Raw genomic sequence first — 26230 nt, forward strand, 5'->3', positions numbered from 1 at the left:
GGTTGACATCTCTGGGTTCATGCAGCAGACCCTGGGCACAAAGAATGGGACCCCAAACACAGCCCCAGGGACAGGTATCGGGTGGGCAGACTGACTGGAAAACTTCTGCAGACATGGCACCTGTGATGTAGATGGTGTTGACTTCATTGAAGGGCACGTGGTGTTTGTACTGGGTTAAGAGGTCCCCATACAGCATCACCTATCGAGATGTGAGCACATGCCAGGAAGGATCCCCAGCCAGGTGAGAGGACACCTGAGTCTCTGAGATAACTGCTACAAGAACTTTAAACCTGAGTCTAGTTTTCATGTTTATTCCCTGTAGGTTCAGGCATCAGCCTTCAGAGCTGTGCCAGTTACAGGAACATGCTTGGGACCCAAAGGGCATCCAAACACAATCTCTATGTGGATTTAGTTCTTGACTTTTTAATTCTTCTGGTTGTTGGTTTATCACAGTAGGTTTATCTTTCTAGTCCTGGCTAACTTGGGGTATTACTGAAATACACATACTGAAATATACCAAGAAACATTGGTGGGGAGCAGAGGAGAGGTGAGATCACATTGCATGATGAGGGGGTGGGGACATTCGTGTTCACACAGAGAAGCACAGACACAGATAGACACTCTCCCCTGCATCTCCCCAAGCCTAGAAACAGTGTTCTGCTTGCAAAAGCAATGTGCATTGTCCTGTAAGGCTAAGCCATTAATAACACCAGCATAAAGGCAGCAACAAGGTAACAAAAAGTAATGTTCCCAGGGACCTGGAGGGGAAGAAGGGCTACACAGAGGAATGGAAATAACTTGAGCTCTGAACACCCAGGAGGCCAAAAGGCACCACAGTGACTTATCTAGTGCTTATTTCTGGGGTAAAAGTAATAGGTGTGCCTGTAGATGCAGGTGAAGGTGTGTCAGGAGACTGCAGTCTTATAAGGAAACAGTTCTCTGTACAAAGATGTTTCTCACCTGACTAGTTAAAGGCTGCTCACTGGGTCTGATTGGACTGAGGAACAGGTAGTTGAAGCGATGAGAGGACAGTTCCAACTCACCTTGAACTCCAAGCTCTCAGACTGGAAGCAGAGCTCAAACTTACTCCCTCCTCTGGAAGGGCATCTCACAAATCCTCTCCTCATTACCCTATTTTCCTTCCTGCCTCGTGTTGCAGATCACATAGCTGCTGCTGTAATTTTCAAACCGAGGGTTGAAGTAGAAGGCAATGTCATCCCCAGAGTTGGTTTTAAGGTCCACAGCAAACTTATGGGAGAGGGAAGTCAGAGAGGACATCACCCAAGAGTGGCACTTCATAGACATTCTACCTGTAGATCCTGTTTTTTGTTTCTGTTTTTTTTGTGGATTGACTTGCCAGATTTTAGTTTCTCTACCAGAGATCGAATACTTGCACTCTGCAGTGCAAGTGTGGAATCCTGACCACTGGGCTTCAGGGAAGCTTCGAGAGCCTTTTGCTTTCTCGCCTAAGAGGGTGAGGCTTCCTTCATAGCTCAGCTGGTAAAGAATCTGTCTGCAATGCAGGACACCTGTATTTGATCCCTGAGTTGGGAAGATGCCCTGGAGAAGGGAAAGGCTACCCATTCCAGTATTCTGGCCTGGAGAATTCCATGGACTATACAGTTCACGGGGTCACAAAGAGTCGGACATGACTGAGCAACTTTCACTTTTCACTTTTTCACTCAGGGGGTGATTTATGGATGCATCCTGAACACCAGGGAGCTATGTGAGCTCTTGGCCAGCAGGGCCCTCAGGAACTGGTGTAAATTTGAGCCTAACTGCTCCCTCTGGGAATACAGAAAGGAAAGGACACTCCAAGTGACTCTAGAGTGAGAAAATCGAAGTCACTGTTCTTCTTAAAGTGAAGAATAGTGTTTCTGAAATATCTGAGAGTAATTTTCCCTTTGCCACCCTCCAGCTTCATGGCTGTGTTCCTTTGAAAATTCCACCCGCGGGAAGGAGAGAACAGCATCTCCCATCAGAAGGGGGACCCTCGGAGGTAGAGACAGGCTCTATTAGACAGAGTGGGAGTAGAAAGTGCTCCTGTGCTGGGAGGAAGGGTCAGCAGAAGGAGAGGGAGAGAGAGGGATGGAAGTTCAGAGTCAAGGAGCAGATTCCCCTGCTGGGAGGGTTTCTGGGGAACTGGGTGCCTCACTTCCCTCCGAGTCCCCTGGGGGCACTCAGGGCTCTCAGAATCCCATGGTCAGTGTGGCTGGGTCACCGGGCAGGGGAGGCAGTGACAGAGGAAGTCATCTAGAATGGACACGTGAAGGCAGGGTTGTGGGGCAAGGGGCCTGGAAAGATCCAGAAGGTCCCAGGCCACATGCAAAGTGATGAGAGGACCAGCGGGAAGAGAAGTCAGCTGGAATTGGACAGAGAGGCTTCAGGAGAGACTATGTGTCCAGAGGGGCCTCAGTGGACAGTGTGGACCTCAGGGTGCAGCCCACGTGGACCCCACTCATACGGGGCACAGGTCCCAGGTCTCCCCACCACCCAGAGCTCAGCAGAGTTCAGCCAGGGCTGCATGAACATATGAGTACCCTCCTGACTCTGAGAATATGTGCAAGCCTTCCTCTGTTCCCAGATAGGCCCCTCAGGAAGGTGGGGGATGGGAAACAGAGCTGAAATATTTATATTTTTGAATTGATTTTAAGGTCTTCCCAGCAAACACCTTAAAACTGAAAGAGATCAAATTACAACTTTGATGACAAGTTTAATTATGTCCAGGTCACCTCAAATGAGGTTTCTGAAGTAGATGAGGGTGGGTGTAGTAAACAGAACAAATTGATGTTTCTGTAACTCTGGGTCATCTTGTACGAAGTTCAGCCCCAGAACTCCGCCTCTGGGCTGGCCTGCTTCCCTCCCTAACCGTGAGCCTCCATCCAACCGTGAGCTGTCTCTGGAGAGTCTGGTTAATGGTGCCCTGGATGCTGTTGCAGGTCGCAGGGGTCTTGTTGGCATGGCCAGCCCTTCCCATCCCGTGAGCCATGTGCGGGTACTCAGAGGATGCTGGGTGGACCATCCTGAGCTGACAGCATTGTGGTTCACTCAGGGGTGAGGCTGAGAGACAACAATTTCCAGTGCCTATTTCTGCCTGAGGGAAGAACAGTCCTAGCGATGATGACCCTGTGTCCATCCTGGAGAACCTCTACTATCATCCCTGTGAAGGACAGAGGCTGCGGGGAGAAGACGGTGGTCTGTGGGTGTTTTGCTGAACGTTTTCAGTTTCATCTCAGGTTCAAAGGATTTGTTCACAAAATAAGCCACTCATTATATACAAATAAATAATACCAATATTTTTAGAGAAGTATCTAGCTTAGTTTCAATTTACTAACATTAAAAGAAAAGAGAAATAGAAACAGCAGAAGATATATCACCCAATTAGGTTTTGACATCCAGACTCAAAGAGCGCTGGCAAGTCCTGTGATACAACACATCTGGTGTCCCAGTTGGGAAAAGGTCCAGGCAGCGTGTCTGTACCATGGGTGAGAGTTCAAAGGTTGCAGTTTGGCGTTCTCACTTACAATCCCAGGACACAAACTGATATCATCATCAATCTGTGAGCAAACTGCAGCTCTGGTTTCATGTTAATACCATTGCTTTATCTTATGAAACTTAGAATATTGTTAATTAAGCCTGGGGCTTGGTTGACCTGGGCTCCTGTCCAAGGGCTCAACAGTTTCAAGACTTGCCCACTGTCTTATCTATGGTGCCACAGGTCTTGCCCTCAGAGCAAGCAGTCAGGGCTCTCACGGTCAGGGCAGTGTCCAGACAGCTTAGCAGCAAGGTCAGAGGCCTGTTCTGCTTTGTCTCTGAAGCCTGAACAAGACTACTTATATAATTTGCCTAATTGTGGGCCTGCCTCCTTCTCTCCATCCCCTTCAGCGTGGGCCTGGGTATGGGGTACCAGGGGGGCCAAGTGCAGCTGTGACAGAAGGAGGCTCAGCTCCACGGACCTTCCAGGCCTGGGGTGAGGAAGTTACACAGATATGCTGAGGTTGAGAGAAGGAGCCCCTCAGGCTCTGAGAGGATGTGACAGGGTCAGATTGGTGTGGGGAATAGGCTATGCACAGGCCTGTACTGTAATTAACAAACAGGGCTTCTTTGAAAAATAAGAATGACTTTCTCATGGCCCATAGGTGAAGGGCTGGGAGCAGTAAAAGTACAGCGTGGAAAGGCATCTGGAAAACAAGGTGTTGAAGTACTGATGTGACTGATGGGACACCATTAATGACTGTTCCCTTAACCAGAGCCTTGAGGGAGTTGCTGAGAAAGGGCGTCATTAGCCAAAGGGCTAAACAAAGTCATGAAAGGCCTGAAGGTTTGACATTGAGGACTGTGCATTGTGTATCTTTATCCCCGATCTGAGATTGTAAAGAACAGATATCTCTAGAGCACAAACAAGGAAGTAGATGTTAACAATAAAAGGCATGCTAGGAGTAGGATCTGGGCTTTTGCCTGCAAATGGCACCAGCCCCCTGACCCCCACTTTATTTCTGAGTCTTTTTCCTTATTCTTCTGTGACTCTGCTCCCTCAGGTCAGTTCATTGTTGGGCTGGTCCTGACTTTTGGCTCCTGAACAGGGTCCCGAGGGAGCAAGTAGCTTTTGAGGCTTTTTTTTGACAGTGCCAGAAGACGCGGGGAATTCCAGCCTAGAGATCAGAGGACAGTGGAAGCACTTGGTGAGTACACTCCCATGGATTTGTCAATCAGGGACACAATGGGGCAATCACCTTCTAAGCATGCTGACTATATTGTGCTTCTAAAAACCTTTACTACCGTAGCTCTGGAGTGAAAGTGAAAGAAGAGAACTTCTCGGAAATTATTTCAGGCAATTCATAAGCACTGTTACTGGTTGGATCCAGAAAAAGGGACTCTGTGTCTTAATGAGTGGAAAGAAGTAATGCGTTGTTTGCGTAGAGCCTATCAGTCTGAGGAACGCATTCCTATAAGTGTGTGGTCTCTGTGTAACCTTATTTATATTCCTTTGGCTCCTTTACAGTCTGAACGGACTGACTCTTCTGATTCAGAATCTGACACTCCTGCTCCTCCTGTATCTCAGGAGTCACCTGTCTGGCTGCCTCATATTTATGAAAATCTGGATAAAGGGAAATATAATCCTTTGGAAGGGGAGAGAGGCTCCATTTTTGAGTCCTAAATCTCATGTTAAACTGGACACCATCCTGAAGCTTTCCCTTTATCAACAGTCTCACAGCCTCAGCTCCTTGGTCAGAGCCCCTATAGTTCAGGAACCTCCTTCACTAGATCCCAATACACCATTGGGTGATGGGACATTTAGAGCTGTGGTCACAACACCAAAGACATCTGCACCTACTCTCTCATTTTTTCAGCAAGCTGTACAAGCAGTGAGGCGGGAAGGTGACCTTGATGCTTTTGCCTGTCATTGTGACTGAGGTGTCCCTTAATGCTCAACTTCCACAAGGCGGAGTACAATTTGAACATACTCCTCTCTCTCTTTCAAAACTATTAAGGAGATTAAACAGGCATGCACACAATATGGAACTACATCTCCTTACACCACAGGTCTTATTCAGGAGTTGGCTCGGTCTGAATGACTCATTCCATATGATTGGAAAATGATTGCTAGAACCTGCATATCCACTTCAGAATTTTTACAATTCTGAACATGGTGGCAGGATGAAGCCTCTCAACAGGCTCAAAGAAATGCAGCTGCTAATCCTCCCCTTAATATTACTGTGGAGCAATTAATGGGGTCAGGGGCGTATCAAGGGAGTCAGAGACAACTACAGTTTGATGACCAATTTATAAGTCAAATTAGATTTATTTGTCTTAGGGCATGGGAAAAGGTTAGCTACCAGGGACAGTCTCATCCTTCTTTTGTTAATGTAAAACAATCTAATGGAGAAATTTATACTGATTTTATCACCCGATTAAAACAAAATCTGGTGAGAACTATTGCTCAAACTGAATTAAGGGATATGTTATTACTGATGCTTGCCTATGATAATGCGAATTCAGAATGTCAAAAGTTTATACAGCCTCTCAAAGCACAAGGAAAGCCTCTAGAAGATTATATTAAGGTTTGTCATGATATTGGATCAGAACCACATAAGATGCAATTGTTGGCTCAAGCCATTATGGACTTGAAACAACAAGTGAATCAGCAGGTTATATGTTTCAGTTGTGGTAATAGAGGACATGTGCAGAAAAATTGCAAGACTAATAAAAATACACCTAATAAGCCTACTCCCTTGGAAAGAAAATTATGACCAACCTAGACAGCATATTAAAAAGCAGAGACATTACTTCGTCAACAAAGGTCTGTCCAGTCAAGGCTTTGGTTTTTCCAGTGGTCGTGTGTGGATGTGAGAGTTGGACTATAAAGAAAGCTGAGTGCTGAAGAATTGATGCTTTTGAAATGTGGTATTGGAGAAGACTCTTGAGAGTCCCTTGGACTGCAAGGAGATCCGACCGGTCCATCCTAAAGGAAATCAGTCCTGGGGGTTCATTGGAAGGACTGATGCTGTAGCTGAAACTCCAGTACTTTGGCCACCTGATGCGAAGAGCTGACTCATTTGAAAAGACCCTGATGCTGAAGATTGAAGGTGGGAGGAGAAGGGGATGACAGAGGATGAGATGGTTGGTGGCATCACCAACTCAATGCACATGGGTTTGAGTAAACTCCGGGAGTTGGTGATGGACAGGGAGGCCTGGTGTGCTGTGGGTCATGGGGTCACAAAGAGTCGGACATGACTGAGTGGCTGAACTGAACTGAACTGAACTGAACTGAAGCCTACTCCAACAAATGAAAAGACACCTGGATTATGCCCTCGCTGTAATAAAGGCAATCATTGGGTTAATCGGTGTAGATCTAAATTTCATAAAAATGGATCCCCTTTGTCGGGAAACTGGAAGAAGGGCCCCACTCAGGGCCCGTCAGACAATATGAGCTCTCAACAAACCTGGAATGCTACTCCTTTTGTGTACCCAGCCAGCAAACAGCAACCACATCCAGCCCTTCCAAACCATAAACCTGGGTTGCCAACCTCCTTCCTGCAACATCCGGGAGTGCAGCATTAGATATCCCCACCATTGATAATTTACTTCTTATGCCAGCTATGGGAATTTATAAAATCCCTACTGAAATTAAAGGTCCAATACCTAAAGGAAGTGTGGGATTATTATTAGGATGCAGTAGTTTAACAAGTAAGAGAGTTCTAGTCTTAATGGGGATTATAGACGAAGATTATGAGGGCAAAATTTCTATTATCATGAAAACAGAGTATCCTTATCAAATAATAAAAGGAGATCGTACTGCTCAATTGTTATTATTAACTTATATCACTACTAGTAAATCTCATGTTAAAAGAACTGGAGAATTTGGAAGTACAGGAAAACAGATATATTGGCAAACTTTTGTATCTGATTCTAGACCCACATTGTCTGTATATATTAATAATAAGCAATTTTCAGGACTTGTAGATACTGGAGCTGATGTTTCTAAAATATCTAAAAAGCATTGGCCGATTTCTTGGCCTTTAACAGATGTTCCTATTATGTTAACTGGAATTGTAACTATGCAAAATATTCAAAAAAGTACTAATATTTTGACCTGTTCAGGTCCTGAACAACAACCTGCAACTTTACAACCTTTAATTGCAGATATCCTATTAATTTATGGGGACAAGACCTACTGATGCAATAGGGAGCTTATATAACAATTCCTACTATATCTTCTCAAGCTAAACAAATTAAGACAAATATGGGATACAATCCTGTTCAAAATACACAGGCTTGAGGGAGGGAACTAAGATGGTGGAGGAATAGGACGGGGAGACCACTTTCTCCCCCACAAATTCATCGAAAGATCATTTGAACGCTGAGCAAACTACACAAAACAACTTCTGATCACTAGCAGAGGACATCAGACACCCAGAAAAGCAGCCCATTGTCTTCGAAAGGAGGTAGGACAAAATATAAAAGGTAAAAACAGAGACAATAGAGTTAGGGACAGAGATCCGTCCCGGGAAGGGAGTCTTAATAGAGGAAGTTTCCAAACACCAGGAAACCCTCTCACTGGCGGGTCTGGGGGAAGTTTTCGAATCTTGGAGGGCAACCTAACTGGGAGGGCAAATAAATAAAACCCACAGATCACATGCCTAAAAACAACTCCCAGCAGAAAAGTACCCCAGATGCTCGCATCCGCCACCAGCAAGTGGGGCTGAACAGAGAGGAGCGGGCGGCATTGCTTAGGGTAAGGACAGAGCCTGAAAGCCCTGAGGGCAATCGGAGGGAGCTAACGTGAGATAGCAACTTAAACTGTGGGATAGCAAGAAAGAGAGAATTAACCTGGGAAAAGCCCTAAACTTAGGCACTACCTGCCTGTTCCCAGAACGAAGGACTGAGTGAATACCAGAGAAGAGCTAGCTGGCGGCGGACTGGCCCAGCCGCCCCCGGGGGCAGGAGGCAGGCAGGAGGAGAAAGGGGCAAACTCGGCCCCAGAGACGGCATCCCCTACCAAACAGCAAATAGGCTTCCAGTCTCTAACCAAAGACTTCCTGAGATTCTGGATGGTCGACATCTGCCGAGAGGGTCGCAGCCAGAAATCAGCTTTCCAGAAGGGACACAAGGTGCACCCGGCCGGGCGCTCCCGGAAACTGAGGCTGGAACTGAGGAGGGGATAAGGTGCACTGCACCCAGGGACAGTGCACTCCTCAAGCTCCTGGCTTCCTGAGCTGCTCGGGAGGGGAAGGCACAAAACGCAGGCCCAACCGAGGCTGCGTCTTTGTGGAGTACCCAAAAACCTGAATCTGAGGGGCTTAGGCCTGGAAAGTGCACGCAACTCAGGGCCTGCTCCCCGGAGAGCAGCCTGGAGCCTGAGCAGTGTAGACGGGGAAAGCACACACACCCGCCCAGAGCGGGGGCAAACCCAGTGTGGCCAGAACACCGTGAGTGCTCCCCACACACGCCAGGGACATTTGTCTGCAGCGCCCCTCCCTCCCCGCAGCAGGACTGAACAAGCGAACCTAAACAAGAGACCACCTCCGCCCGCCTGTGTCAGGGTGGAAATTAGACACTGTAGAGACCTGCAAACAGAAGCCAAATAAACAAAAGGGAACCGCTTTAGAAGTGACAGGTGCAACAGATTAAAATCCCTGTAGTTAACACCGAGTACACCAGAAGGGGCCTATAGATATCAAGAAGTGTAAGCTGGAACAAGGAGCTATCTGAAACTGAACTGAACCCACACTGCCCACAACAGCTACAGCTCCAGAGAAATTCCTAGATATATTTTTACAGTTATTATTTTTTTAATTAAAAATTTTTTTTCTCTTTCTTTTTTTTGAAAGTCCTCTATTACTCCTCTATTACTCCTTAATTTTCATTTTTATAACCCACTATAACCTGGCAAAAAAAAAAAAAAAAGGACCTTATTTTTAAAGCAAACTTCATATATATTTCTTAAATTTCTTGTGTTTTTGTGGTTTTTTTAATATTGTATTTTTAAGAGTCTAACCTCTACTCTAGATTTTTAATCTTTGTTTTTCAGTATTTGATATCAATTTTGGACATTTAAGAATCCAACCTTCAGTACCCATTTTTACTCAGGAGTGTGATTACTGGTTTGATCACTCTCTCCCCCTTTTGATTCTCCTTTTTCTTCCCCAGATCACCTCTATTTCCTCCCGCCCCCTTCTCTTCTCAACACAATTCTGTGAATCTCTGTGGGTGTTCTGGGCTGCGGAGAACACTTAGAGAACAGAGTACAACCTAGATCTGTCTCTTCTCTCTTGTATCCCCCTTTTTCTCCTCATGCTCACCTCTATCTCCTTCCTCCCTCTACTCTTCTTCATGTAACTCTGTGAACCTCTCTGGGTGTCCCTCACTGTGGAGAATCCTTTCACCATTAACCTAGAAGTTTTATTATCAGTGCTGTATGGATGGAGAAGTCTTGAGGCTACTGGAAGAATAAAACTGAAATCCAGAGGCAAGAGGCTTAAGCCCAAAACCTGAGAACACCAGAGAACTCCTGACTACAGGGAACATTAATTAATAAGAGATCATCCAAAAGCCTCCATACCTACACTGAAACCAATCACCACCCAAGAGCCAATAAGTTCCAGAGCACGACATACCACGCAAATTCTCTAGCAACGCAGGGACATAGCCCTGAGCGTCAATATACAGGCTGCCCAAGTCACACCAAACCCACAGACCCATCTCAAAACTCACTACTGGACATTCCATTGCACTCCAGAGAGAAGAAATCCAGCTTCACCCACCAGAACACCGACACAAGCTTCCCTAACCAGCAAACCTCGACAAGCCAAACACCCAGCCCCACCCACTGGGAGAAACCTCCACAATAAAAAGGAACCACAGACTACCAGAATACAGAAAGGCCACCCCAAACACAGCAATCTAAATAAGATGAAAAGGCAGAGAAATACCCAGCAAGTAAAGGAACATGAAAAATGCCCACCAAGCCAAACAAAAGAGGAGAAGATAGGGAATCTACCTGAAAAAGAATTTAGAATAATGATAATAAAAATGATCCAAAATCTTGAAAACAAAATAGAGTTACAGATAAATAACCTGGAGACAAGGATTGAGGGGATGCAAGAGATGTTTAACAAGGACTTAGAAGAAATAAAAAAGAATCAATTAAAAATTAATAATGTAATAAATGAGATAAAAAAACACTCTGGAGGGAACCAACAGTAGAATAACAGAGGCAGAAGATAGGATAAGTGAGGTAGAAGATAAAATGTTGGAAATAAATGAAGCAGAGAGGAAAAAAGAAAAAAGAATTAAAAGAAATGAGGACAACCTCAGGGACCTCTGGGACAATGGGAAACACCCCAACATTCAAATCATAGGAGTCCCAGAAGAAGAAGACAAAAAGAAAGGCCATGAGAAGATACTCGAGGAGATAATAGCTGAAAACTTCCCTAAAATGGGGAAGGAAATAGCCACCCAAGTCCAAGAAACCCAGAGAGTCCCAAACAGGATAAACCCAAGGCAAAACACCCCAAGACACATATTAGTCAAATTAAAAAGATCAAACACAAAGAACAAATATTAAAAGCAGCAAGGGAGAAAAAACAAATAACACACAAGGGGATTCCCATAAGGATAACAGCTGATCTTTCAATAGAAACTCTTCAGGCCAGAAGGGAATGGCAGGACATACTTAAAGTAATGAAAGAGAATAACCTACAACCTAGATTACTGTACCCAGCAAGGATCTCATTCAGATATGAAGGAGAATTCAAAAGCTTTACAGACAAGCAAAAGCTGAGAGAATTCAGCACCACCAAACCAGCTCTTCAACAAATGCTAAAGGATCTTCTCTAGACAGGAAACACAGAAAGCTTGTATGAACGTGAACCCAAAACAACAAAGCAAATGGCAACGGGACCATTCTTATCAATAATTAACTTAAATGTAAATGAATTGAATGCCCCAACCAAAAAACAAAGACTGGCTGAATGGATACAAAAGCAAGAGCACTATATATGCTGTCTACAAGAGACCCACCTCAAAGCAAGGGACACGTACAGACTGAAAGTGAAGGGCTGGAAAAAAATATTTCACACAAACGGAGACCAAAAGAAAGCAGGAGTCACAATACTTATATCAGATAAAATAGACTTCAAAATAAAGGCTGTGAAAAGAGACAAAGAAGGACACTACATAATGATCAAAGGACCAATCCAAGAAGAAGATATAACAATTATAAATATATGTGCACCCAACATAGGAGCACCGCAATATGTAAGGCAAATGTTAACAAGAATGAAGAGGGAAATTAACAATAACACAATAATAGTGGGAGACTTTAATACCCCACTCACACCTATGAACAGGTCAACTAAACAGAAAATTAACAAGGAAACACAAACTTTAAATGACACAATGGTCCAGCTAGGCCTAATTGATATCTATAGGACATTTCACCCCAAAACAATCAACTTCACCTTTTTCTCAAGTGCACACGGAACCTTCTCCAGAATAGATCACATCCTAGACCATAAATCTAGCCTTGATAAATTCAAAAAAATTGAAATCACTGCAGTCATCTTTTCTGACCACAATGCAGTAAGATTAGATCTCAATTACAGGAAAAAAAACTATTAAAAATTCCAACATATGAAGGCTAAATAACACGCTTCTGAATAACCAACAAATCATAGAAGAAATCAAAAAAGGAATCAAAATATGCATAGAAATGAATGAAAATGAAAACACAACAACTCAAAACTTATGGGACACTGTAAAAGCAGTGCTAAGGGGAAGGTTCATAGCAAGGTTTGAAGGTTCATAGAAGGTTTCTTGAGGCTTACCTCAAGAAACAATAAAAAAGTCAAATAAATAACCTAATTCTACACCTAAAGCAACTAGAGAAGGAAGAAATGAAGAACCCCAGGGTTAGTAGAAGGAAAGAAATCTTAAAAATTAGGGCAGAAATAAATGCAACAGAAACAAAAGGGACCATAGCAAAAATCAACAAAGCTAAAAGCTGGTTTTTTGAAAAGGTAAATAAAACTGACAAACCGTTAGCCAGACTCATCAAGAAACAAAGGGAGAAGAACCAAATCAACAAATTTAGAAATGAAAATGGAGAGATCACAACAGACAACTCTGAAATACAAAGGATCATAAAAGACTACTACCAGCAGCTATATGCCAATAAAATGGACAACTTGGAAGAAATGGACAAATTCCTAGAAAAGTATAACTTTCCAAAACTGAACCAGGAAGAAATAGAAGATCTTAACAGACCCATCACAGCATGGAAATTGAAACTGTAATCAGAAATCTTCCAGCAAACAAAAGCCCAGGACCAGATGGCTTCACAGCTGAATTCTACCAAAAATTTAGAGAAGAGCTAACACTTATCTTACTCAAACTCTTCCAGAAAATTGCAGAAGGCAAACTTCCAAACTCATTCTATGAGGCCACCATCACCCTAATACCAAAACCAGACAAAGATGCCACAAAAAAAGAAAACTACAGGCCAATATCACTGATGAACATAGATGCAAAAATCCTTAACAAAATTCTAGCAAACAGAATCCAACAACATATTAAAAAGATCATACATCATGACCAAGTGGGCTTTACCCAGGAATGCAAGGATTCTTTAATATCCGCAAATCAATCAATGTAATACACCACATTAACAAATTGAAAGATAAAAACCATATGATTATCTCAATAGATGCAGGAAAAGCCTTTGACAAAATTCAACACTCATTTATGATAAAAACTCTCCAGAAAGCAGGCATAGAAGGAACATACCTGAACATAATAAAAGCTATATATGACAAACCCACAGCAAGCATCACCCTCAATGGTGAACAATTGAAAGCATTTCCCTTAAACTCAGGAACAAGACAAGGGTGCCTACTCTCACCACTACTATTCAACATAGTTTTGGACGTGTTGGCTACAGCAATCAGAGTAGAAAAAGAAATAAAAGGAATCCAGATAGGAAAAGAAGAAGTAAAACTCTCACTGTTTGCAGACGACATGATCCTCTACATAGGAAACCCTAAAGACTCTACCAGAAAATTACTAGAGCTAATCAATGAATACAGTAATGTTGCAGGATATAAAATTAACACACAGAAATCCCTTGCATTCCTATACACTAACAATGAGAAAGCAGAAAGAGAAATTAAGGAAACAATACCATTCACCATTGCAACAAAAAGAATAAAATACTTAGGAGTATATCCACCTAAACAAACGAAAGACCTATATATAGAAAACTATACACCACAATAAGCTGTGGAAAATTCTGTAGGAGATGGGAATACCAGACCACCTGACCTGCCTCTTGAGAAACCTGTATGCAGGTCAGGAAGCAACAGTTAGAACTGGACATGGAACAACAGACTGGTTCCAAATAGGAAAGGAGTACGTCAAGGCTGTATATTGTCACCCCACTTATTTAACTTATATGCAGAGTACATCATGAGAAATGCTGGGCTGGAAGAAGCACAAGCTGGAATTAAGATTGCCGGGAGAAATATCAATAACCTCAGTTATGGCAGAAAGTGAAGAGGAACTAAAAAGTCTCTTGATGAAAGTGAAAGAAGAGAGTGAAAAGTTGGCTTAAAGCTCAACATTCAGAAAACTAAGATCATGGCACCTGGTCCCATCACTTCATGGGAAATAGATGAGGAGACAGTGGAAATGGTGTCAGACTTTATTTTTTTGGGCTCCAAGATCACTGCAGATGGTGACTGCAGCCATGAAATTAAAAGACGCTTACTCCTTGGAAGGAAAGTTATGACCAACCTAGATAGCATATTAAAAAGCAGAGAGATTACTTTGCCAACAAAGGTCTGTCTGGTCAAGGCTATGGTTTTTCCAGTGGTCATGTATGGATGTGAGAGTTGGACTGTGAAGAAAGCTGAGCACCGAAAAATTGATGCTTTTGAACTGTGGGGTTGGAGAAGACTCTTGAGAGTCCCTTGGACTGCAAGGAGATCCAACCAGTCCGTCCTGAAGGAGATAAGTCCTGGGTGTTCATGGGAAGGACTGATGCTGAAGCTGAAACTCCAATACTTTGGCTACCTGATGCGAAGAGTTGACTCATTGGAAAAGACTCTGATGCTGGGAGGAATTGGGGGCAGGAGGAGAAGGGGACGACAGAGGATGAGATGGCTGGATGGCATTACTGACTTGATGGGCATGAGTTTGAGTGGACTCCAGGAGTTTGTGATGGACAAGGAGGCCTGGCGTGCTGCGATTCATGGGGTCGCAGAGTCGGACACGACTGAGCGATTGAATTGAACTGATAAAACACTGATGAGAGAAATCAAAGAGGACACAAATAGATGGAAAAATATACCGTGTTCATGGATTGGAAGAATCAATATTGTGAAAATGACTATACTACCCAAAGCAATCTATAGATTCAACGCAATCCCTATTAAGCTACCAACAGTATTTTTCACAGAACTAGAACAAATGATTTCACAATTTGTATGGAAATACAAAAAAACCTCGAATAGCCAAAGCAATCTTGAGAAAGAAGAATGGAACTGGAGGAATCAACCTGCCTGACTTCAGACTCTACTACAAAGCCACACTCATCAAGACAGTATGGTACTGGCACAAAGACAGAAATATAGATCAATGGAACAGAATAGAAAGCCCAGAGATAAATCCACGAACCTATGGACACCTTATCTTTGACAAAGGAGGCAAGGATATACAATGGAAAAAAAACAACCTCTTTAACAAGTGGTGCTGGGAAAACTGGTCAACCACTTGTAAAAGAATGAAACTAGAACACTTTCTAACACCATACACAAAAATAAACTCAAAATGGATTAAAGATCTAAATGTAAGACCAGAAACTATAAAACTCCTAGGGGAGAACATAGGCAAAACACTCTCCGACATAAATCACAGCAGGATCCTCTATGACCCACCTCCCAAAATATTGGAAATAAAAGCAAAAATAAACAAATGGGACCTAATGAAACTTAAAAGCTTTTGCACTACAAAGGAAACTATAAGCAAGGTGAAAAGACAGCCCTCAGATTGGGAGAAAATAATAGCAAATGAAGAAACAGACAAAGGATTAATCTCAAAAATATACAACAACTCCTGCAGCTCAATTCCAGAAAAATAAAAAAAAAAAAAAAAAAATGGGCCAAAGAACTAAACAGACATTTCTCCAAAGAAGACATACAGATGGCTAACAAACACATGAAAAGATGCTCAACATCATTCATTATCAGAGAAATGCAAATCAAAACCACAATGAGGTACCATTACACGCCAGTCAGGATGGCTGCTATCCAAAATCTACAAGCAATAAATGCTGGAGAGGGTGTGGAGAAAAGGGAACCCTCTTACACTGTTGGTGGGAATGCAAACTAGTACAGCCACTATGGAGAACAGTGTGGAGATTCCTTAAAAACCTGGAAATAGAACTGCCATATGACCCAGCAATCCCACTCCTGGGCATACACACCAAGGAAACTAGATCTGAAAGAGACACGTGCACCCCAATGTTCATCACAGCACTGTTTCCAATTGCCAGGACATAGAAGCAACCTAGATGCCCATCAGCAGATGAATGGATAAGGAAGCTATGGTACATATACACAATGGAATATTACTCAGCCATTAAAAAGAATTCATTTGAATCAGTTCTAATGAGGTGGATGAAACTGGAGCCCATTATACAGAGTGAATTAAGCCAGAAAGATAAAGACCAATACAGTACACTAACATGTATATATGGAATTTTAAAAGATGGTAACGATAACCCTATATGCAAAACAGAAAAAGAGACACAGATGTACAGAACAGACTTTTAGACTCTGTGGGAGAAGGCGAGGGTGGGATGTTCTGAGAGAACAGTATTGAAACAAGTATACTATCAAGGGTGAAACAGATCACCAGCCCAGGTTGGATGCATGAGACAAGTGCTCAGGGCTGGTGCATTGGGAAGACCCAGAGGGATGGGATGGGGAGGGCGGTGGGAGGGGGGTTCGGAATGGGGAACACATGTAAATCCATGGCTGATTCATGTCAATGTATGGCAAAAACCACTACAATATTGTAAAGTAATTAGCCTCCAACTAATAAAAATAAATGAAAAATAATACACAGGCTTTTTAGTGGGGGCCACTGCCGAACAACAAAAAACAGCACTTAAATTGACATGGAAATCTGATGAGCCTATTTGGACAGAGCAGTGGCCCCTATCACATGAAAAGTTACAGGCTTTTGAACAGCCAGTAGAGGAACAATTATCTCTTAATCATATTGCCTCAACTACTAGTCCTTGGAATTCTCCCATCTCTGTTATTAAGAAGTCTGGGAAATGGAGAATGTTAACTGATTTAAGAAAATTAATGCTATAATCAAACCTATGGTTGCTTTACAACCAGGCATTCCATCACCTTCTATGATACCACAAAACTGGAAAATAAAAATCATTGATCTTAGAATTGTTTTTATACTATTCCTCTACAAGAATCTGATGCTCTCCATTTTGCTTTTACTGTACCATCAATTAATAATAAACAACCAATGTCTCGATATTGCTGGAAGTTACTGCCACATACTTACATTAGTCCTACATTAGCCACATACCTACAATAGTCCTATATTATGTCAGTTATATGTCTCCCATCCACTTGAATTTATTAGAAAACAATTCCCTCATGCTTATATTATCCGTTATATGGATGACATTCTTTTAGCTTCTCCTTCTGCTGAGGAATTTCAACATATTTTCTTAAATACAGAGATTAAATTAAAAGAATATAAGTTACATATTGCTGTTGATAAATTACAAGAGCAGGAACCATATACCTATTTAGGATATATATTGCAAAGAACTATTATTAAATCACAAAAAATACAAATTCGAACTGATTCCTTAAAAACTTTAAATGATGCTCAGAACTTATTAGGAGATATAAATTGGTTGTGACCATCTTTAGGAATTCCTAATCGTTCCTTGACCCACCTATTTCAAATCCTATAAGGAGACTCTGATTTAAATAGCCCCCAGTTACTAACAGAACAGGCTAAACAGGAATTGGATCTTGTAAATCAAGCTATATAGCAAAGACACATTAAATAAGTAGATTTGACTGTACCAATTTCTTTACTTATTCTTCCTACTCTAGATTCCCCTATAGGAATATTATGGCAACCACGGGGTATCCTTGAATGGAGATTTTTATTCCACACTCCTAAGAAAATAATGACTACTTACATAATGCTTATTTCCTTTCTTGTTTCAAAAATGAGATCCAGATGTATACAACTTTCTGGTTATGATCTGTATGAAGTTGTTCTTCCTTTCACTAGTGATCAAATCCATAGGTTATTTGTTACCAGAATGGATTGGCAAATTGCCAGTGCTGATTTCATAGGTGAGGTTCATAACCATTTTCCAAAATCACCTTTGATTACTATTATTGCTAAACACAAATGGATAATTCCTATTGTTACTAAAAAAATTTCCCTTGCTAATGCTCCTGTGTATTTTACTGACACAAATAAAACTCTCAAACCCGGTTATACTGGACCCACAACAAAGATTTGGCAATCTACCCTAGCCTCTGTTCAACAGAGGATATTGCTACCTTATTACAGAGTGTTTCTATAGCATTAAATATTGTATCAGATTCTCAATATGCTGTATGGATAACACAAATTATTGAAACCATATCCCTACCAAAGGCTTCTTCTAAATCATCTATTATTACACAATATTATCTTAATTACAAAATATAGCAAGGCTTCGTTCTGCCCCTTTTAACATCACATGTATCAGATCTCATTCTAATTTGCCTGGACCATTGGCAAAGGGCAATGATTCCATTGATTCTTTGTTAACTGCTTTTCTTACTCCTTATGCATTTCATCAACTCACACATACAAATACACATGGTTTGATGAATAAATTTCAGTTATCCAGGCAAGAAGCCCGAGATATTGTTTCTGCTTGCCCCACATGTACTCTTACTCACCACGTTCCTATAGCTACAGGGGTTAATCCCAGAGGCCTTTATCCCAGTGATATTTGGCAGACTGATGTTACTCATGTCCCTTCTTTTGGACGTCTGGGAGCTGTTCATGTTTCTGTGGATATTTATTCGTGCATGATTTATGCTTCTGCTCATTCTGGAGAAACATCTGCTCATGTTATCTCACATTTTTTGCAAGCCTTTTCTTACATGGGCATACAAAAACATGTTAAAACTGATAATGGCCCTGCATATGTGAGTCATGGTTTTGCAAAATTTTTATCTGATTGGAATATTTCTCATTCTACAGGTATTTCATATAATTTTCAAGGCCAGGCTATTACACACTCATTGTACTCTAAAGAATATGCTATTTAAACAGAAAGCGGGGAGAAAAGTATGGCATATTGATGACACCAAAAGAGAAATTAGCCCAAGCTTTATTTATTTTAAATTTTTTATATTTAAGATTGGCTCATACAACACCAGAGGGATGTAGACCCAGAGGGATGGGATGGAGAGGGAGGCAGGAGGGGGGATCGGGATGGGGAACACATGTAAATCCATGGCTGATTCATGTCAATGTATGGCAAAAACCACTACAATAAAAAAAAAAAAAAAAGATTGGCCCATACAACACCAGCAGCAACATTGCATTTTCGGAACACTCTTCTTAGTGAAAATTATACTCTTGGTCAAATGATTGCAGATAATGCTCCCGTATGGTGGGAAAAGGCTATGAACAATTGGTGTAAGGGACATAGACTTAAGAGGTTATGCTCTTGTCACTTCAGATGATGGACAACACCACCGGGTACCAGGAAGGCATGTCAAAGAAAGGAAAGAAGAGGACATGGTTTGACATCGACCCTCAGAGAGCCGCCAGTGATAGGGAAAACAGCAACTGCCCCAAACCGGTTCCCAGGACCAACAAAGCCAAACTGCCCACGTGGGGTCAATTGAAGAAATTGACCATTGAAGGGGAAAAACTGGTCAAAGAACAGGGACAGCCTTTGACCTCGGCTACCTTGTTCCTGGCTATGTTATCTGTGGTAACTACCACGTCTGGCGTCCAATCACCAAGAAAGTCGAGGGACAGGACATGGAAGCAACCTAGATGTCCATCGGCAGATGAATGGATAAGAAAGCTGTGGTACATATACACAATGCAATATTACTCAACTATTAAAAAGAATGCATTTGAATCAGTTCTAATGAGGTGGATGAAACTGGCGCCTATTAAACAGAGCGAAGTAAGTCAGAAAGAAAAACACCAAAATAGTATATTAATGCATACATATGGAATTTAGAAAGATGGTAATGATGACCCTATATGCCAGACAGCAAAAGAGACACAGATGTAAAGAACAGACTTTTAGACTCTGTGGGAGAAGGCGAGGGTGGGATGATTTGAGATAATAGTGTTGAAACATATATATTATCATATGTGGATTAGATCGCCAGTCCAGGTTGGATGCATGAGACAGGGTGCTCAGGGCTGGTGCACCGGGACGACCCTGAGGGATGGGATGGGGAGGGATGTGGGAGGAGGGTCAGGATGGGGAACACACGTACACCCATGGCTGATTCATGTGAATGTATAGCAAAAACCACCACAATATTGTAAAGAAATTAGCCTCCAATTAAAATTTTTTTAAAAAGTCGAGGGACAACAACAGCAATTAGCAGTTATCGCTTTGGCTTCTATGATCACCAATAATTGTCAGGAAGCATTTAACAGGAGGCTTCCTGTGTGCTGTTTTGGATCTGTCAGGAATCCTCTGGCCCTTATTAATTCCTGAATATTCAGGAATTAAGAAGAGAGGCACGCCTTTCCCGGGGCTGAGGAATCCAGTCATGTCCTTCATTAGTTTTTCAATACGGTGATAAGTACCCTCTTCCTTTTTATGAACCATCCAGTAAAAGTGATTGTTTACGACTTTCTCTGTTTGATAAGGATCGCCTTATGTTTTGTAAGTCTGGAATTTTAATCTTTATCTTTGTAAGACAGTATATATGCCCACACCATGTTGATTAAAACACCTTTGCTCCATCAGAGCTTGGGTCCCTGTGTCTTTCTCTCTCTCTCTCTCTCTCTATTTCTGGCTGATTCCCTCGAGCGTGAAAGCCAGCTGCATAACCCAGGGAATATTAGCCTCTTTCCTTTTTTCACTCTCTCATTGTCGAATCCAGACCACCAGGTTCCGGTCCAATAAAGAACCAACATGTGGCACCCAGAAACAGGAACTCTGGTACACGTGGCAGATTTGGACGGAGTGACCCCAGAGGGCCTATTGTGGCTGGTAAGTACTAAGACATGGGTCAATCGGCTGGAAAGCCCCCTCACTTTTCTACTTTACTTTATCACTTATTTAAAGTTCAGGGATTTTTGGTTTCACGTCAGCGAATAGAGGCTTGCCTTCAAGCAGTGGCTGAATGTAACCCTTGGTTCCCTGATGAAGGTAGTTTTGATTTAGAAATTTGGAATCGGGTCAAAGAGAATGTTGAACGAGCTGTCAGGCAGGGAAAAAATATTCTGATAGATTTCTGGCCCTTATGCGCTCTCATGGAAGCCATGATTCTGCCATTACAAGGTAATTCTAGCCCTCCTGATATTCGGCAACAGGCAGAACACTCATTACATGAATATGAATTAGACGATGAAGACTTACAAAAGGCCCAATTAGAACAACATAAGATACTTCAGAATTTTCCTACTAATCCTGCCCTAGTTGCTCCAAGCGCTCTTTCCCTGCCAGCGGGCACAAATCCCAAAGTCTCTAGAAACTGCTATTCCCATACTGTATTTGAAAAAAAGAAAAAGAAAAAAGCTAAAAGACAACTAAAAAAAATTACTTGCTTATGAAAATGCAAATCAAGTATGTCAAAAGGCTATAGCTCCAATTCGTGAGACAGGGACTATTTTTGATTATTTGAAGGCTTGTCGCCATATAAGATCAGAAACTCAAAAGATGTAAAGGCTAGCTGAAACAATGGTTGCTGCCTTAAGAAAAGAAAATGAAGGATGCTTTACATGTGGAGATAAAAACCATTTTAAAAGGGACTGTCCTAAGAAAGCTAATAAAAAAACCTCCAAAAATCTGCTCTCGCTGCCATAGAGAAATGCATTGGGCCAAAGAGTGTAAATCTAAATTTGATATTGAAGGGAAATCTATTCTGGGAAACTCCAATAGGAGACCACCCCCCACCAGGTCCCCTTCAACAAAAACCAGGGGCAAATTCCATCTTTTCCCTCAAACCCTCAACATCCGGCAGTGCTGCCAATGATATACCAGCCCTAAATGACTTTCTCCTTTACCCTCAAACAGTCCCCTCTAGAATACCTACGGGACTTTTTGGGCCCCTGCCCCCACAAACCTTCGGTCTTTTACTTGGCAGATCTAGTGTGACGTAACAGGCAGGAAGCCCAGGGGTCTCCAAATGGAGAAAATAGGCTGCAAGTGTCAGACATTTTTATCTCTCTTAAGTGGCAGGAGGAAACAAACTAGAGATATTTCTTTTTTTTCTTTCTCTATACAAATTTAAAAGGAGGTTTCTCTTAAAATACTGTGTTGCCATAATGACACCTGGTTTCACTTGAAGTTAATTATTCTCAAACCCTGAGTTAACCAATGTATTTTTCTTACGGAAATGTTTGTCTTAAGCTATCTTAATGTGCTATACATTTACCCAAGACTCTGTCTTCAAGTTGGTTCTGCCTAAGACTCAGAACCGACTTGACAAACCGGTATGTTTTACTCATGCAAATGTTCTCTTAATCTATGTTAATGAAACTGTATTTGTTTGGAAACCTGCCTTTCTTCAAGATTCATGTCAATCATTTTGTGGCCCGGGACAACTCACCTGGTGCCAAGGTTATCTCAAAATGCATGTTGTGGGTGAGGGGCCTGGTGCTATTCTCTTCAGTTTTGAGACATTTCCTTTCTCTAATTAGCAGATTGCTAGTAGTTATATGACACCTGGTTAAAGACTAGCAGGGGGGCACTCTTTCTGCCCCCTTCTGATGCCTATGTCAGAAGCTTTCTCTATCTCCTTTATACTTTAATAAAACTTTATTACAAATAAATCTCAATTTGAGAACACATTACAAACTTCTACCAATTTCCAATTAGCTTTTCTAAAATATTTTGGAGAAATTTCATTTCATTATCCTTTTGGTAAGCTGTGGAATTTCCTCAAAAACACTTAATTTATCATTTCTCACATTTCTTTTATATAGATAGGACTAAAAACGCCAAAGCTTCATTCTGGTCTCTTAAAATATAGAAAGTCTTTTATACTAAATTCCATTCTGCTCAACAAAATGAATTATATGCTCTTATTCAAGTTATTTGCCTACATCCTTACCCCATTAATATAGTCTCTGACTCTGTATATTCAGTTTTTGTATTAAAAAATATAGAAACCTCCACCACAAACTCTTGTTCTATTAAAACAGACAATGGCCCTGCCTATATTTCTAGACACTTTAAACAATTTTTACAATCTTTTTCTATTAAACATATTACAGGTATTCCTTATAATACACAGACACAAGACATAGTTGAAGGAGCACATCACACACTAAAGTTACAAATAAAAAATTATTTATCTCTCTATTTCTGTTTCTATTTATATCTCTATTTCTCTATCTCTCTATTTTTGGCTGATTCCCTGGAGCGTGAAAGCCAGCTGCATAACCCAGGGAATATTAGCCTCTTTCCTTCTTTCACTCTCTCATCATCGACTCCGGACCACCAGGTTCCAGTCCAATAAAGGACCAACAAATAATCACCAAAAATAAGCTTCAAAAAGTAAAAAAGGGAGATATGTAAGGAATATGTTATACACAGACCTGCATTATAATTAACTGGGCTTCTTTGAAAAATAAGAATGACTTTCTCATCACCCCCAGGTGAAGGGCTGGGAGCAGTAAAATGTACAGCGTGGAAAAACATCTTGAAAAGAAGATGTTGAAGTGCTGATGTGACTGATGGAAAACTATTAGTGACTGTTCCCTTAACCAGAGCCTTGAGGGAGTTGCTGAGAAAGGGCGTCACTAGCCAAAGTGCTCAACAAAGTCATGAAAGGCCTGAAAGTTTGACATTGAGGACTGTGCATTGTGTATCTTTATCCCCGATCTGAGATTGTAGAGAACAGATATCTCTAGAGCATGAACAAGGAAGTAATTGTTAACAATAAAAGGCATGCTAGGATTAGGATCTGGGCTTTTGCCTGTGAATGGCATCAGCCCCCTGACCCCCACTTTATTTCTGAGTCTTCTTTTTCCTTATTCTTCTGTGGCACCGCTCCTTCAGGTGGGTTTGTTGTTGGGTTGGTCCTGACAATTGGCAGCTTCTAAGAGGAAGAAGTTACAGGAACAGATTGGCAGCTGCTAAGAGGAAGAAGTGGTATGTGCCCAGTCCTGAGATGGGAAAGAAACAGGAGAGTGAAGGAGGATGGCTGGACTGCAGCCCAAGCTCCTACACAGTCCCCAAACCCTGGCTGGGGATTCAGGGGGCCCCAGGGATCAAAGGGAATCCCACCTGTTCTCGAGGATAAACCTTCTGCTCACCTGAGCAGGCCAAGCAGAAGGCCTCCACCTCCTGCCCACCACACGCAGAAAACAATGGTAACCTTGACCTTTGCCTCCCACAGCCTCAGAAAGTACCTCTTCCCAGGTGCTCTCTGCAGCCTCAGGGCAGCCCCCTTTTCTACTCCTGCTCCTGGGTTCCCATCCTTCCTCGAGGCCCTTGACAGCCTCCAAAGTCCTCATGTGGCATCTCCACTCCTCCTCGGCCCCATCACTTTGTCATGTTCTCTTTCCTGAGGCTCTTTGAAGGACCTCGGCTTATGGTGAAGATGCTTCATTTTAGAGCCAGAAAACCTCCAGGTTTGAATTCTAATCCTGCTGCTTGTTACATGAGTGGCTTTCTGAAGCTTGTTTAACTTCTCTTTGCCTCAGTTTCCTCATCTGTGAAACAGGGATAAGTCCCACCTACTGGGTGAATTTGTGATTGAGAAAAAGTCTGTGGATAAGAATGGCGTGTAGTATGCTGTCTCTACTACCTGCTGCTTCCACCCTGGTCCCTCTAAACAAAATTTTCAAATTGATTATGTCTCTACTTGTCAGGCTTCCTTTCAGAATGCCTTTTATCTAATGTGGTTTTGAAGGAGGAAACAGAAAGAACAGGCTCTGTCTTGAAAGCAGGACTCCATCTTGGGCTGGACTGTGGGCTTTGAGCTATATGCCCAGTATCTATGGAAATGACATACCAACTGCAAAACCGGACCCTCCTCCAGATGGGAGAGCCCCAGGGCTCGTACCTAGACTCTCCTTCACCTAAAAGAATACCCTAATTATCTGTGTAACTGAAAAGAATCATAAATTCTATTACGCTTATCGGGGTATGACCACAGGCCTATTGATAATTGTCCACTGTTAACTATCTAGGCTTAAGGCATATGAGTCATGGGTTAACTTTGTATCTTTCTTTTTTGTTCAGACTAGTTTCAGGGAATTTGGGGAGGTGGGTTTGGGCACATACACTTAAGGTATATAAGGTTTTCACAGAAACTGGTTGGGGTCCTTGGCTAAGAGGAGACTCTGCCTTGGGCCCGCTGGTGTAATAAACTGCACTCCACTATCTGCATTGTCCTTCTGATTGAGTTTGTTTCTTGGAACCCGTGGCTACAACAGTTTTACAAACTGCCTTCAACACAGTTCTATCTCATAGTCGATTTTCACATTTTTCAAGTTGTTGACGTCTTTCCTGCTGTCTCCTTTAAGTCAGTTTCGTACAAAAAATAAATGCTTAGATGAGCCAGGCAGGTGATATGTATAGGTGAGCTGGCCAGGCAGGGTACAGTCGGGAGTGGTGGGGACTGCAGCAAAGTAGGCATCATCGCCCTTATCTAAAGAGCAGTGTCCACTCAGCTGTAACCCATGATTACCTTTCAGTCCAATGTGGACAGAGTTTCCAAGTCTTTAGGAGGAGACAGAAATCTGGAATACTTTTTTTCTGTAAAACTTTCTAATTTGGGGGGCATAAGCCTTTATATAGGATTGTAGAAGAGTTTCTTTGTGATAGAGATATATGACTATTTGCAATGAGATAATATATCTAGATTTGCTTCAAAGTAATCCAGGGGTGGACAAGGAAGCACCTCTGCTTCCAGAGGTGAAGCAGAGAGGTCAAGAGTTGAAACTGAGGAATGGATGTGTGTTGTTTATGATGCTATTCTCTCTGCATTATACATTTTCCTGGGCAACATGTTAAAAGAAACACTGTGCTGGCCAAACAAAAAACACTCACCAGCCCAATTCAGTCCTACCCTGTGTCCTTGAGTCGTACAACCACTCAGAATCCAGGGAAACCCCTCCGAGCCTGGTGTGCACAGCTGGCCCTGGGAGATAACCAGTGATGCCAGGATCCCGTTCAGACAGACTGTGCTTTCCATGGACCTTGGGCAGAGGTGTCTTTTGTGGCCCCCAGGTCAGGTCTGAACTCTGCCATTAAATACTTTGGTGACATTAAGCAAATCACAACCTCTCTGCATCTCTGAGTTCTTTCTGCTGTCCCTGTCTATGATTTTGGAGTAGAATCAGCCTGATTCAGTTAGGCTGACCAGCAAGGTGCTCTTCCCTGAAAAAGAATCCCCTCATTTGTTGGAGCTTGAAATTCTCTTAAGAGCGTTTCACATTGTCTAGAGAGACAAGGCTTGAAATG

At 42.2% G+C, this 26230-nt stretch overlaps 1 pseudogene; it reads right to left on the reverse strand.

The window, feature by feature from the left end:
• Positions 1-1131: 1131 nt before the first annotated feature.
• The window catches only part of LOC122431456, a 47301-nt pseudogene continuing 22202 nt past the window's right edge, over positions 1132-26230 (reverse strand).

Source organism: Cervus canadensis, chromosome 1 (assembly GCF_019320065.1).
Source record: "Cervus canadensis isolate Bull #8, Minnesota chromosome 1, ASM1932006v1, whole genome shotgun sequence".
NCBI lineage: Eukaryota > Metazoa > Chordata > Mammalia > Artiodactyla > Cervidae > Cervus > Cervus canadensis.